This window comes from Moschus berezovskii, chromosome 22, assembly GCF_049115385.1.
Source record: "Moschus berezovskii isolate FMDL1 chromosome 22, NW_MosBer_1.0, whole genome shotgun sequence".
NCBI classification, from domain to species: Eukaryota; Metazoa; Chordata; class Mammalia; order Artiodactyla; family Moschidae; genus Moschus; species Moschus berezovskii.
The window spans coordinates 53703624-53715816 of NC_142481.1; the positions used below are offsets into that span (position 1 = coordinate 53703624).

General features: G+C 42.1%; 1 protein-coding gene across 1 annotated transcript in view; it reads right to left on the minus strand.

Moving 5' to 3' along the window:
- CDH13 (cadherin 13) overlaps nt 1-12193 on the minus strand; it is a 1084595-nt gene that overhangs the window by 19139 nt on the left and 1053263 nt on the right. The gene's annotated exons all lie outside the window — the stretch shown is intronic.

Genomic DNA, 12193 nt, shown 5'->3' on the forward strand with positions numbered 1-12193 from the left:
CCCTATGTTCTGTTTACCATGGCTCTGCAGGATCACTATTTTACATGTCCGCTTTTTTCTTTTTTTTTGGCATGTGCCCTGTAAGCCAAGAATCTTGTTGCTTTTTAATTCATAAGCACTTTTTTATTGCTGTGTTAATAGAGATCTTGCCAATCTCATTTTATATTCTGAAAAATTTAGTAGCAAACCAATCAAAAACGTGGTCGAAAATAGATTTGCAAACTATAGCACCAGGTTTCCATGGTTAATACTTGATGTAGAACTGAGGCAATTATTCACATAGTTCAGACTCAGTTCTTTAGGAGGAGGAATAATCTGAAACCTGAAACTGTTTTTTTTTTACTTCCAGCATTTGACTTTTTTGCTTCCATTTTACGGAAACCAAAGAAAAGGCAAAAATAGGGGAAGAATTGATTTGGAGGCCGTTTCTAAACATGACAGTTTCATTTCATTCATTCAGTCCATAATTATTTATTGTGACTGCCCTGTGCCGGGTTGGCTAAGCACAAAAGTCAACCGTGCAGGGTATCTGTTGTTGAAATACTAACCATGTGGCAGGAACAGATATGTAAACTGATGCAAGATAACACTGTAAGTGCAGGAAGAGGAGTGAGGATGAAATATCACGGGAGCTTATGACGTGGAGTAATGAACTGTCTGGGGATAGCTCAGGAGTCTCCATAAAAAGATGGCTGGAAACAAGAACACTTTGTGAGGCTGGAGAAGGTGCTTCTAGGAGGAGGAAATCCTGTGGCTAGAAGTTGTGGGAAGAAGCGGTCAGAGACTTTTCATCTGGATGTTGGCCTTGATGAAAGGCGGGGTGCAGGAGGCAGGGAAAGGAGAGGACTCGAGTGAGGAGGGAGGGCAGGGAGGAGCAGTTGGGAGGCGGGGGCAGTAACAGGGACTGACAGAGGGGGCTTAGGTGAGGGCTGTGGGGATGTGAGAGCAGAGGCTGGACAGGGAGTGAGACTGGACTGGGAGTGATGGGGGAGGAACGTCAGTGGGGATGGGGTTCTAGCTTGGGGACTGTTTAGGTGGTAATGCTATTACCCAAGCTGGGGAAGAGGGAACACCAAGGAGGACGGGCTAAGAGACCCCCTTGGCAGGATGAATTGAGCTGGCAGAGATGGGCATTTGCAGACAGCATTCTAATGCTCAAATCAGTTGTTTTTTCCTCCAAAGAATGTTTGATAACACTATGTTTAAGATGGTTGATTTGACTGGTCAGCATGGAAATGTCCTGCCATCAGTAAGATGAAGGTTAGCTTACCTCTCCCCATTCAGACAGAACAAGCTCCATGCATTATCAATGCTCACAGAGAAGGCAGCATTTTCTGGCTAATTTTCTGATTCAGAGCCCTACTCTCAGTAGAGGGCTCTGCAGCCCATCCCTTCTCTAGAAAAATGTTCAGACCATCACTAGCATAGTCATCAGATGACACTTCATAGTTTGCTTCAGATACTGATGATTTTGTAATGATACGTTTAGAAAAATCAGTCCATGACTCAGCTCAAGTAGGCTGACTTAAATATTTAAGTTTTATAATGTTTAAGGGGTTATAAGTCACCAGGAAGTTTGCATTCAGGATTTCCCATCCTTGTAACAGCACAGCAGGACAGGTGTTTATCTGCACCCTGCAGGTGGGGAGACAGGCTGAGAGGGCCTTCAGCTAAGCTGGGGTGCTGCTCCTTCTGAGAGGAGCAGAGCACCAGGTCCCCCTCTCTATGGAGTGCATTTGCTGCTACCCATGGCTCTGATCACAGCCCTTCTATTACCAGATCTCAAGAGTTCTTTTATTGGGCCATTTTGTCAGTGACAAAATTGGAGCTAGTATTTTCAATGTGATTGATATTTTACTGGTACTTGAAGTAACAAGGAATGATGGCTGGGTCTTCAATGTATTTTTCTTCCTCAATTACTATAACAGCTGAGATAAGGGGTGTTAAACTGGCTTAATTGGGTTGCCATCATAACTAATGGCTTGATTTTATCCAAACTAGCATCTTTTAAGTAGAATTAATCTAAATAATTTTACTACATCCCCCATGCAGGCTTGGTTGATCCACAGAAAGAGAATGATGATAAATGGAGGCATCACTTTGAAGTTCAGATTCCCCCAGTTTGGGGGCCGTTGTTATCCAGTAGTTCAGTGGTCATTCCACTTATGGGGCCAATATACTTCTTTTCTTTTTGAATCAATTTAAAAGTCCTTTGTACAGTATTTCAATTTTGATGGGCTGGTATTATCAGATCATCTATTATATAGGAGACTGAGGGAAAAGACAGGTTAGGACATGATAGATCTTAGCTCATGAAAAATCATGATCTTAGCCTATTCCATTTTAATTGTACAGCTGTTACACTCGGTCCTCTGTCTGTGTTTTCTTGGTTGCCCACAGCACATTTTTTACTGACAGACTCAAACATACTTTATACAAGTTGCTAAGTCAGGAAAACATGCTGCTGAATTTAGCCATAATTGGGCTTGTTTTTTCCCCTTATTCTTTTAAATGAAAATAGATGGGGATGTAACACTTGATAATCATATAAAGACTTCATATGGATGCTAGAAATAGTATGTGTTTCCTGGCTCAAACTATTTCGTATGCTCTGAGCCTTAGGAAGAACTAATGGGGATAATTTTTCTCTTTTTTCTTTAAACTCTCTGCATAAGCTGGGTGCTAGAAAGCAAGGGCATTTGAACTTCTTGAAGCAAAACACTTGTCTTTGGCATTTGGAGTCACAATTTAAGATCTTCTGAGGGTATAAGAGCCATTCAATAACAGTCATGCACTGAACCCTACCCAATTTCAGAACAGAAGGAGGAGTGAAAGCTGAGGTTATAGGTGAGAAGGAAGCGGGAAGAGCAGCCTGATGGAGGCCTGAGCAGAAGGCAGGGAGCCAAGAAGCAGGGGCCAGCCCCACCTTTCCTGCCCAGGACAAGCCCCTTGCAGGGGGTAGTTCTTGGACTCCGAGGAGAAATGGCCTGTGGCAGCTTTCAGCCCACATAAGACAGCGAGACTCACATCCGACCTTTCTGGTGATTACCTGAGCAGGCACGATAACCACCTGGGATTTGCCCAGTGCTAATTGCTGCAGCTTTGCCTCCTTGTCAGCACAGTCCCAGAGGGATGCCATCTGACTGCACTCCTGAATGCGCTCTCTCTGCATCTTGGTATTTTCCTTAACAGTTATTAACATTATTTTTTCCCCCTATCTTAAGACAGGCCAGCGATTCTCTGTTTGTTAAGTCTTTAATGAAGGAGTTCCTGTATTCTGAAGGCACTGTCTTAACCTTTCAGAAAATCTGGACCACATAAGGTAAATGACAATATCCATCTTTAAAGATAAAATGCTTGCCAACAGGAAAGGTCACACCTTATTAATCTATAGGATGAAAGGCTGTACTCTTCCAGTCATTAAACTACAGCAGCCTGTTCTGCTTTAGCCAAACAAAAGCATTTCACTTATAAAAAATCAAGGCTGTTGGGTAATTTATAGTTCATTAAAATTGACACCAGTTTATGAAAATTGCCTTCTACATCCTTGAGTATTCTGTGGGTTGCAACCTAGCCTCTATCTGTAGCCTCTGTCTGTGTCTTTTCCTCCTCAAATCATCTGTATCCCAGGCATTATCAATATCATCATGAAGTGCTGTTCTAGAATCTACATAGACTCACACTGGAGCCACAAGCAAGCAGGTCCAAAGAATTTTTAACTTCTGTTAAAGCTAAAGCTGAAACTCCAATACTTTGGCCACCTCATGCGAAGAGGTGACTCATTGGAAAAGACTCTGATGCTGGGAGGGATTGGGGGAAGGAGGAGACGGGGACGACAGAGAATGAGATGGCTGGGTGGCATCACTGACTCGATGCACATGAACTTGGGTGAACTCCGGGAGTTGGTGATGGACAGGGAGGCCTGGAGTGCTGTGATTCTTGGGGTCGCAAAGAGTCGGACACGACTGAGCGACTGAACTGAACTGAAAGTTAAAGAGTTTTCTCTTTAAGTCTTCTAAAACTTCTAAAAGTTTCTCTAAAACTCTTCTGTTAAAGAGATTTTAACTCAGGATAGATTTGCAGCCCTTCTTCTGACTTATTTTACGTTTCTCCATTCTGATCTCACAGCTTCTAGTCTCGAAGAGGTTCGTAAAAGATTCTCTTTTGGTGCTGCCTTCCCATTGTTCTGAGCTGAATGAGTAGAGCTTGTGTAGGAGTGATCATGGCATCCCTTCTGCTTTTGCTAAGTGTTACAGGGCTGCAAGCTGCACACTTCGCCTTGTTCCCTCTGCAGATGTCCTGTCACTCCACTCTCCTGGCACTACTGCCCTCTGCCCTCCAGCAGCTGGGGATTGTCCTTCCTTAGAATGTCGAGACGCTGAGGGTCTAGCTGTAGGGTACCAGGTACTTAGAGAACACATGAATGGTTACAGTCTCCTGGAGAAGGCACAGTGGACCAGGGACATGCTTTCTGTGTAGTTTTATATATATATATATATTTCTTAAGTTGTATTGAAATATAGAAACATTCATTTTCTTTAATGACACAGCTTGAAGAAACTGCAAAATCTGAACACACCCAGGTAGTGAGTCCAATATATACAAGATTAAGAAACTCCTCTGGAGTTCCTTACAAAACTACCTATACATATGATCCTGCAATCCCACTCCCGGGCATATATGCAAAGAAAACCATAATTTGAAAAGATAAATGCACCTGGATGTTCATTGTAGTACTATTTACAATGGCCAGGACATGGAATCAACCTAAAAATCCGTTTGAATGGATAAAGAAGATGTGATATGTATACACAATGAAATATTACTAAACCTTAAAAAAGAATGAAATAATGAATGAATTTGCAGCACCATGGATGAAACTAGAGATTATCATACTATGTGAATTAAGTCAAAGAAAGACAAATATATGATATTGCTTATATGTGGAATCTAAAAAATAAGATACAAATGAAATTATATACAAAACAGAAACAGACATAGAAGACAAATTTATGAGTACCAAAGAGGAAAGTGGGGAGAGGCATAAATGAGGACTTTGGGATTAATAGATACACACTGCTGCTGCTGCTAAGTCGCTTCAGTCGTGTCCGACTCTGTGCGACCCCATAGACGGCAGCCCATATATAAAACAGATAAACAATAAGAACCTTCCATATAGCACCGGGAAATACACTCAGTATTTTGTAATGATCTATAAGGGAAAAGAATCTGTAAAAGAATATATATAGTTATATATATAGTTATTTACAACATTGTGAATTAACTGTACACTTAAGTTAAGAAAGAGTCCCTTAAGGAATGCTGAAGCAAGAATTAGTTTGGCTTGTTCGACCCTGATATAAGTGGAATCACTCAGGATGTGATCTTCTGCTTCAGCCTTCTTTTTGCTCAGTGTTGTTTGCAAGATTCATTCACTTGTTGTCAATAGCTGCACATCATCCATTCTCAGTGCTGTATAGACCCAATTGTGTGAATGTACCATTCATTGTGGTGTTGGAGAAGACTCTTGAGAGTCCCTTGTACTGCAAGGAGATCCAACCAGTCCATTCTAGAGGAGATCAATCCTGGGTGTTCATTGGAAGGACTGATGCTGAAGCTGAAACTCCAATACTTTGGCCACCTCATGCGAAGAGTTGACTCACTGGAAAAGACTGATGCTGGGAAAGGTAGGGGGCGGGAGGAGACGGGGACGACAGAGAATGAGATGGCTGGATGGCATCACCACCTCGATGGACATGGGTTTGAGTGAACTCCGGGAGTTGGTGATGGACAGGGAGACCTGGCGTGCTGTGATTCATGGGGTCGCAGAGAGTCGGACACGACTGAGCGACTGAACTGAACTGAACCATTCATTTATTCTACATTTGTTGGGCATTTGGACAGTTTCCAATTTTGAGCTAGCATTAATAGTGCTGGGAGTTACACTCGGGTGTGTGGGTTTTGGTGAAGAGATGCATGCGTTTCTGGTGGATGTATAGCAAGGCATGTGGTTCCTGGTCACAGGGGATGCATACGTTCAGTGGTATTTGATACTTGCAGCTTCCCGAGTGGTTGTACCAGATCATACTTCTCCCAGCTGGGTGGGAGAGTCCTAGTGATTTCACACCCTTGCCAACACTTGGCATTCCCCATCTTTTCAGTTCAGTCATTTTGTAGGTGTGCCGTGTTTTGAATGTCATTGTATTTCCTTGATTAATTTGTATTTTAATTTATATTTGCATAGTTTAATTTTTATTTCCTTGATGAGTGTTGAGCATCTCTTCATCCATTTACTGCCATTTGTATATCTTTTGTGGTGAATATCTGTTCAAGTCCCTTACCCTTTCTTCTTTCCTGGTGTCTTTTGCATACAAGTCCCCTGTAGCTTCAAACCATGGCAAATGCCTTAAAGAGGAACGGCTGTGTGTTTAGGGTGAGTTTGCTTGCTTTGTTAGGTCTTTGTTTCAGTGAGACCCTGGGAGATTTCACCCTGCCCTTTAAAAGGCATTTATCTATAACCATGTGCTTAAGGACCCTCAGGTTTTCACTTTGTCACACCAGTCACATAAATGTTATAAGTATTTCTCTCCATCCTAGGCCTTGCCTGGATCAAGCCTGATCCTTGCCCAAAATCTAAAATGGCCCCCAAGAGGAAAAAATGGCTAGGGGCCATATACTCTTTTTAGAACTCTTTCCTTTTTTCTGTTTTAGTTCTTAGTTGATTTAGGTATCACTGCTTCTGCAGCTCTCTGATGCCTTTACAATGAAGACTTCTGTGATCTAGCCACCTTTTTCTAGTTTTCACAGTAGGGACATTGGGTCTACTATATCCTACCAGAAAGTTCCCACAGCCATGTATTTTATTGACATGTTTTGGTATAAATTCCTGAGGGACTCCTTGTTTGTGTTGTGCTTAGTTGCTTAGTAGCATCCAATTCTTTAAGACCCCATGGACTGCAGTCTACAGGGTTCCTCTGTCCATGGGGATTCTCCAGCAAAGAATACTGGAGTGGGTTGCCATGCCCTCCTCCAGGGGATCTTCCCAACCCAGGGATTGAACCCAGGTCTCCAGCATGGCAGGTGGATTCTTAACCAACTGAGCCACCAGGGAAGCCCAAGAACACTGGAGTGGGTGGCCTATCCCTTCTGCAGGGGATCTTCCCAACCCAGAAATCAAACCAGGGTCTCCTGCATTGCAGTCGGATTCTTTACCAGCTTAGCTACCAGGGAAGCCCTTCACTCCTTATTTGAAGAGAATCAATTTATTTTGCTTTAGCTTCCCTCATGACAAAAATTCATTATAATTTCATCCCATCAAATACACTGAATTTCTATAAAATTAATAAAATAAAAATTCTTACTTTGTTTAACATTGAGACATCTGTTAGTACTATTAACTTTGATCTCACAGGTAAGTGTTGGTTTTTCCTGGTGGAACATAATATCCAGAGATAAGGTTTTGGTGAGTGACAAGGAGACTTTAAATAAAAGTTTCTCTGATTTATGAGGTCTTTTAAAATTTATTCTCTTTTTTCTTTTGGGCCTTGTTCAAGATTATCATCTCTAATGATGGCTCTGTATAGTGACGCCAACCTGTTTTTTATTTACTACTCCATCTTCAGGGACATTTCTAAACTTTGGAAACATCTGTGATGCCAGATTTTGAATTTCCTTGCCTGATATTAGTATTAATGAAGTCAGAGAAGAAATACACTTCAAACTGTATATTCCTTGAGGTCCACTCTTTCCTTCCTATAACGCTACTGGGGTGTGACTGACATTTACTGAACATTCAGTATGACTCTTGATGGGAACTGTAGAGGGCCCAGCACTTCATCTTCTCACAACAACCTTAGAAGCAGACGTTATCTTCCTTATTTTGTAGAAGTAGAAGCTGAATCTCAGAATCTATAAGTAGCTTGAACAGTCACACCTGTCTCTGGCAAAAGTTAAAGTTTACTTCATTTCTAGGTTTTTTTGGATGATTAATTGCATAAAATATTCAAACTTCCTTTATGGTGTTCTTAGCTGAGAATTTTCTCTACATGTACAATGTACATGTACAATGTAAATGTTTCTGTACAATGTACAGATACATTTACGTGGTTCTCAGAACTCTGAAATCATTACTTCAGCTGATCCTCACTGACACCATTTGTTGGAACAGCATTCTAAATCTCCTTGGCTTGTTGTCCTCCACTGCTGATCCCTGTCTAGACTTGCTCTTTCCACAAAACATATCTGCTCTGATGGTGCCCGTCTCTCTTGCATCGTGAGTCCCTGAGAAAAGCCTCCTGGCCTCTATTTCATCCTGCCTTGCAGCATCTCATGGGACCATCTCAGCATCCACCCCACACAGACACTGTGGCAACAGTCCTCTGAAACTAGTTCTGTTTCGGTTAATGGACTAGATTGCTGACTAGAAACTTACTACCACCTTTCTCTGTTTCAAGTTGAGTATGTGTTGTTTTCAAAGCCTTGTTTCTAACATCCAGATGTTTTCTGGATTCGCCCTTTCTAATTTGCTTCTGTTGCCACCAGGCTGCGTGATCCCTTTAACTAAGATACGCGTGATGGCTTTCAACGTGTTTCCCGGCTCTAGATTCAGTCCACCCAGACTACTTCCACCGCTTCTCTTACTTTGATTTCTCCACGGCTCTCTAGGGCCTCCTTACCTCATGTCTCATCATGACCTGACTGATTCTCCACATTGCCGTGGGGGTTACCTTCCTAAAGTACAGTTATCCTGGAGGAATTTGAGAATCAAATCAAACTTCTCGGCATGGCCTATGGAGAATGACCTAATGTATGATCTATTCCACAGATACATGAGTGCCCACTCAAAGTTTGGCATGTGTTAGGAGCTGAGCATTCCACTCAAGGTCCAATTCCCTTATCTCTGTAAATATGGAGCCTCCAGTCACACTGAGCAACGTTTCAGGGTCTCATATATCTACTCTCTTTCAGGCTTCTAGCAGAACACCCTTTCTCAACTTATCCTTTATCACTCGGGTTAGAGATCCCCTCAACCAAGAAGCTCCCCATGACCACCTCTGAGACTGGATGGTCTGGGGCTCCTCTGGTTAATTCCCATAGGACAGCTATGATGTTCTTTGGTCATCTGCTGCTTGCTGGTCTAACTCGCTGGGTAACTCATTAGCTCGCTGAGCACAAGGACGATGTACTGTTCATCTCTGAGTCTCCAGGACCACGCACAGGGCCTGGTCCAGCTCTCTGCTGACGAGTGTCCACGCGCTCTTTCATCACGTCACTTTCCTCCTCAGGAGCATGTGCGGTCCTTTGGGTGCCTGCTTCTTCAGACGACTTGTCTTGAAGACTTTTTCCATATGCATCCAGATGAATTTCTCCTCATGTACGCACAGGGGATATAACCCTTTTCTTGCCTCCCACACCACACCCCCTTTTAGTTTTGATTCCACCGCTCTGTGGCCCCAGGTACCCCACCTCCGCCCTGCCGCCTACCCCGTTCATGGCCAGACTGTAAGGTGGACTCGCTGTGGAGTCCACTCTGCCTGCTGTGAGCCACAGTGATCGCCCACTTCTCAGATGTGCTCTTCTATCTGGTGTGCATGGAAGCACCCAGCCTCTGAGAAGTCTCAGTTCACCCATTATAGGGGAACGAAGGAACATATAAAGAACCCTACAAATATCTATTTCAATGTACTTACAGGACTCAGAACTGAGTCTTCAGCTATGAACAGCTGGCTTCCAGGAATTACAGGGAGAGCAAAGCTTGTGTGATTGATACAGTAGACATCTCAGCTTAATATACTTGAAAACGAATTCTGAGCCCCCCTCATCAGTAGCAAATCCTGTTAGCATTGCATCTGTAATCTACAGACTATCTCCAGAATCTGACCCCTTCTCATCCCCTCCTCTATTAGTGGTCCAAGCCACCATCCTCTCTACATTGTCCTCAGTTTTCCTAAGAGGTGTCCCTCCTTCGGTCTTATTTCCCTGTCTCAGCAGAGCAGCAGAAGGATTGTGGCATTTGGCAATGGTGTCCATTCCACACAAAGTAGAAGCCAAGGGTCACATAGGGGCCCACGCGACCCTCCACGATCCACATCCTGGACCACCGCCCTCTTTGCTCTGGCCCCCAGCCTCCTTGCTCTTCCCTGAGATTGCTTCAGGGGTCCCATCCCCACTTTCTTCATGTTTTGACTCAAACGCCACTTCTTCAGCCAGCCTTTCAGGGCTGTCTAGTTAAAACTATAGCATCCTTTTGTTTGCTATCTCTTCTTCCTGTTTCCCTGTTTCATACATAAATAGTATTCCTTTTTCTTCCCCAAAAGCACATTATATATTTTAGTCAGATTCCTTCCTTTCTCCATGAGTGTGCCAGCCGCGTGAGGACAATGATCTTTGTTTGTTCACGACTCTATCTCCAGTGTCTGGAACAGAGTCTGGCTTGTGGATATTGTATTATTAGCTGATTACGAAGGTACTAGCTGAGGGGACTTGATGTCTTTCTATGGTGTATATCATAAGAGGAACAAAGCTGTGGGGACAATTCAATCGTCAGGATCCATGATGTCCCCTGGGATTTTCTTTCACCTTGCATTAGGGGAAAGAACTGTCCCTGTAGATGAGAACAGGAGCTAGGATGAAGGACATCAGCTTGGCTTCCGAGCCTTGGAGCCTGCTGGAGACAGAACAGGGTGAGCTCACTGCTCTGACCTCTATCTAGACAAAGACCTGAGGATTCCAGGACTTGGGGGTTTTACTGACTCACGGTGTGTTTATGCACTTTGCTTCCCTGCCCTCACACATTTCTGTTCTTTTTTTTTTTTTAAACTTTCTACAGTTAATAACTTTTATAAATAAAATAAATTAAATGTACAGTGAATAAGTTCTCTGAAATATTTCAATATTTCTGCAGGTTTAGTAACATCATAAAATACATTTCAACTAAAATTCACAAATCTAAAAACCTGTTAGGCATTTTTAGGCGTTTTAAGTTGGAAATGAAGACCAATGTTACATCGTAATATGCCAATTACAAATAGTACTTCAAATAGCAAATACTACAGTTTGTCCCAAACTTTAAAAACTATTCATGAACTCAACACTGAACTATTGATGGCTATGAGAATTGTTTCCTAGCCTTTTTGAAAATTTCAACCCATTTATGTTTAAGGTAATTATTGATAAGTACGATCCCGTAGCCATTTTCTTTATTGCTTTGGGTTCAAGTTTATACACTCTTTCTATGTTTCCTGTCTATAGAAGATCCTTTAGCATTTGTTGGAGAGCTGGTTTGGTGATGCTGAATTCCCTCCGCTTTTGCTTGTCTGTAAAGCTTTTGATTTCTCCTTCATATTTGAATGAGATCCTTGCTTGGTATAGTAATCTGGGCTGTAGGGTATTTTCTTTCATCACTTTAAGTATGTCTTGCCACTCCCTTCTGGCCTGAAGAGTTTCTGTTGAAAGATCAGCTGTTATCCTTATGGGAATCCCCTTATGTGTTATTTGCTGCTTTTCCCTTGCTGCCTTTAATATTTGTTCTTTGTGTTTGATCTTTGTTAATTTGATTAATATGTGTCTTGGAGTATTTCACCTTGGGTTTATCCTGTTGGGGACTCTCTGGGTTTCTTGGACTTGGGTGATTATTTCTTTCCCTATTTTAGGGAAGTTTTCAACTATTATCTCCTCAAGTATTCTCTCATGGTCTTCCTTTTTGTCTTCTTCTGGGACTCCTATGATTCGAATGTTGGAGCGTTTAACATTGTCCCAGAGGTCTCTAATATTGTCCTCATTTCTTTTAATTCGTTTTTCTTTTTTCCTCTCTGTTTCATTTATTTCTAGAATTCTATCTTCTAGTTCGCTTATCCTGTCATCTGCCTTTGTTATTCTACTGTTTGTTCCCTCCAGAGTGTTTCTGATCTCATCTATTGCATTATTCATTGTATATTGACTCTTTTTTATTTCTTCTACGTCCTTATTAAATCTTTCTTCCATCTTCTCAATCCTTTTCTCCAGGTTATTTATCTGTAACTCCATTTTGCTTTCAAGATTTTGAATCATTTTCACCATCAAAATTTGAAATTCTTTATCAGGTAAATTCCCTATATCTTCTTCTTTTGTTTGTGTTGGTGGGCAATTATCTTGTTCCTTTACTTGCTGGGTATTTCTCTGCCTCTTCATCTTGCTTATATTGCTTTGCTTGGGG